Source organism: Plecotus auritus, assembly GCF_963455305.1.
Source record: "Plecotus auritus genome assembly, chromosome: 5".
NCBI classification, from domain to species: Eukaryota; Metazoa; Chordata; class Mammalia; order Chiroptera; family Vespertilionidae; genus Plecotus; species Plecotus auritus.
In genome coordinates this window covers 15,329,839-15,333,746 of record NC_137776.1, presented here as the reverse complement: position 1 = coordinate 15,333,746, position 3,908 = coordinate 15,329,839, and the positions used below count along the sequence as shown (strand labels likewise).

Genomic DNA, 3,908 nt, shown 5'->3' with positions numbered 1-3,908 from the left:
ATGAATTCATAGCGTTAGAAGTCAGGAGAGTAGTGACCTTTCAAGAGTGGTAATGCCTGGGAAGAGGCATAAGTGGTTAGGGTTTAATAAAAGTTTATATTAATAAAAAAAGATGAAGTTAATAGGGCATGGCTCATTCATTTAGTCCTTTATTTAACAAATATTCATAATTTTTGAGCTTATATTATTTGCCAAGAGGTGTTCTAATGCTAAGGTTATAGCAGTAAGCAAGACAAAGTGTCTACCCTCATAGAGATGACATTCTAGTACTGGTTTCCTCTCTCAGTACTGGAGTACACTGTGACTTTGTTGGTCTCTGATGATTCACATCTGACATTCACATCCCTAGGTATGTGAATGTCATCCCTATGACATTCACATTCTCTCTCCAACTGATTCTGGATTTGGGTAGGTGACTTGCTTTACGCAAGCAGAAGCCTTGAAAAGTGCTTGCACATTGAGCATCTAGCTCTTGGCATGTTCCCTTCTGGAAGCCAACTGCTATGCTGTAAAGAAGCTTGGACTTGATGGCTGAGTGTTGAAATGTCACATGGAGAAAGTATCAGAAGATAAGAATCCATCTTGGATGTTTCAACCAAGCTCCTAGCTCAACAAAACCACATAAGCCCAGGTGGCATGGCTCAGGGGTTGAGCATTGACATATGAACCAGGAGGTGAGGGTTTGATTCCCAACCAGGGCACAAGCCTGGGTTGTGGGCTTGATCCCCAGTGTGGGGCATGCAGGAGGCAGTCAATCAATGATTCACTCTTATCATTGATGTTTCTATTTCTCTCCCTCTCCCTTCCTCACTGAAATCAATAAAAATATATTTAAAAAAAAAACACACAAAAAACCCACATAAGTGACCTCAGCTACATCTTGTTGGGCAGAAAAACCACCCAACTGAGCCCAGCCAACCACACACTTGTGAGAAACAATCATTTTTTATTTATTTAAACCACTAAGTTTTGGGGTGGTTTGTTACACAGCACTTGACAACTGAAACAAAAATAAATAGGCGAGTAAATAAATAAGGAATGTAATTTCAGAATGTGGTTTGAGCTACAAAAAAATTAAACAGGGCGATGGAATTAAAAAATGACTGAGGGGAAATTCAGGGAGACTGGTATGAGCACAATTTGAGGACTTTAGAGTTACATGTAAGGTATTTCTAGGGCATTCTTTATAGAAACTGAGGAATTAACTGTTTCTTGTTGAGGGTGTCATATTGTGAGGGACCTACCAAAGAGGAAAAAGAGCTGGATTAGAAGAGCTGGATGGAATTAAGACCGCTGTTGGCCTTGGGTAAAGCACTGTGAGCCTCAGTTTCCTCATCTCTAATATGGGGGTAATAACGCTCATCTTGCCTATCCTCCAGGATCGTTGGGGAGGTTGTACTCAGTAATGTTTGCAAAAATACCCCATTGTGGTTTTTTTTTTTGGTGTGATTTATATTTATTTATGTACACTATACAAATCATCTGAGATGGCCAGGTTTGTAATTTGCCCAGATTGTGCCAGATGTCAGTGACAGCAAGTAAACTATTCCTGCTCGATTACATTCTCTGCTGATGGAAACATACAGTGTCTTCTCAAGGAAAGCAAAGTGTAAGAAGACTGTCTCCTTGCCACTCTGCTACCCCGGCCTGTAATTATAACTTTAGTTATACACGGTTGTAGTTTTACATGGTTTTTCATTCTTTGTGCAGGCAGTGTAGTCACTCACTTGTGAATAAAGAAAGAATTACTCCATTTGGTCAACAATTCACCTCGGACAATATATACATTTCTGAATGATATAATTAAATTTTAAAAGAAAATACAATTTCCCTGAATGATTTTGTTTGGTCTAAACCTTTTCATTTAAAATTTATATTCTTTTACTTTACAATTATAAAGGGTAAAGAAAATAATGCTAACACATTAACCCTCTTAGAATTAAGAACATCTTGGATTCAAAAACCAATTCTTGGCCAGTTACTTGGACAGTTAAACTTCCCTGCCACTACCTCCAATTAGCTTTTACTTAAATAAATATGACAAAGTAGGTAAAAACATTTCAATGTATGGAACAGTAGAAAATGGTATAAGGTATTAGTCTTTGGGGAAGCTTATTATGCTAAGAAAGCATAAGAAACTAGACAGTTACATTAAACATCAATAGTCATATAATGAAAAGCAAGTTGCTAACACCCATTATAGAGGTGCCCATTTATTTGGCAACATGGCCCCAGTATGGTCTAAAGAAGACTCTTGTGGTGGAAATGAAACTCTAGAATTAAAAAAAAAAAAAACAAGCAAAAAAACCCCCCAAAAAACAAAAAACAAAAAACCCTCCTAGGAACACAAGAGGGAAAAATTCCAGAAGGCTTCCATAATCAGCAGATGGGTATGCTTCATGATACAGAAAGACAGCCCATTATGCAAGTTCTGAAGAAGCGAGTAGTAATTCAATTAGAGTGGTAACCAATAGCAATGAGAACACAAATCAGTCAGTTATCCATATTACATTTATCACAGAATACAATCTGAAAGGAAATTATACCAGTGACTGGATTTTCATTTTTTATTTTGCAAAAATTTCAGCTCAAAGTGGCATAAGTTTGAGATTCTCGCTTCCAAAGATGGGATTTTATTCCTGACTGATTGCATCCTGAAAAAATCAAAGGTGTTCACAAGGTAAAATCACCATCTCTGGTTATAGTCTTTCTTCCTGTTTTCAGGTCTTCTGAGCCATTTTTAATTTGTGTAACAAATGACTCAGAGATGCAATTTAAAAAAGTATAACAAAACACACCAAACATTTTGGATAGAAGTAATAAGAAAAGTGATCTTATGGAGACAGAAGATTTTTTAAAGGTGCTGTTCATGATTTGCTGGAATTAGGAGTTTGCTATCATACTGTTTAACAATTACGTATGTTGCTCATTTTCTGAGATTTCATTCCAACAAGAGCTGCACACTGTCAGCTTGGTTTTGTGGCTGTTGATGGTCATACCTCCTTGAAATGGAATACATTTCCACTTACTGTCTTAAACGAATTTTGCTCATTGTGTCATAAAAGTTGGGCTTTGACAGTTTCTGCTGTAGGTGGCATACTGAATATTCTCATAATTTTCCTTTTATTCCTCTTGGCATCCATGAAGAGACCAAAGCTAACGAGGATCACTACCAAGTAAATGTTGGTGGCTTCGTTCCAGGCCTCATGAACACTGTAGTCACTCATGTCACCCATCACTCCGTAATCCCCAGGCATGCGTGCTGCTCGCTCCAGAGGAGGCAGGCAGGCAGCCAGGCTGCTCAGCGCGGGGCCCTTTCCCCAGGAGTCGGGGCGGGCTCGCAGGATTGGTTACCGCATGGACCTGGACGACCTCTGCCTTCGTCAACCCCTCTGCCCCATTGTTTTAAAATGTTATTTAAGTGAAAGCATCTCTATGAAAACAGACATTTTGATCACCCCCTTTGCTTTCTGAAGCTTATTCTCTTGTCCACAAAAAGATACATTCAAAGTCTGTGAAATAAAATTTCTTGCCATAACCACAGTCTGTCTGTACATTCTATTGGTCCACGTTACGCATTAGCCTTTTTATTTGTTTTATGCATTGGGACCATGGTTCTGCAGTTTTGAATAATCCACGAAGTTGTCACTGAAAGCTGATATTTTCCATGTTGATAATGAAGAAAAACGCCAATGAACAGCCTCATTAGTGTAAAAAGTCACACAACCCAAAGCCTCTATCCCATTAGGAAAAAACTCAACATATGTCATGTCACATTAATAAATACTGCATGTGCAAAGTGTACCTTATATTAGCTGTAAGTTCCCCATGGAAAATTGATTTGCTTTTAAATTTTAATCTACTTCTTTTTTCTTCTATAGATCATGGTTAGGTTTTCCCCTTCCCTT

General features: G+C 38.2%; 1 pseudogene across 1 annotated transcript; it reads right to left on the bottom strand.

Moving 5' to 3' along the window:
- Positions 1–2,941: 2,941 nt before the first annotated feature.
- Positions 2,942–3,257, bottom strand: LOC308248201 (small integral membrane protein 19-like; annotated as a pseudogene). Its single transcript has one exon. The product of its transcript is annotated as a small integral membrane protein 19-like (transcript).
- Between the last annotated feature and the right edge of the window lie 651 nt (positions 3,258–3,908).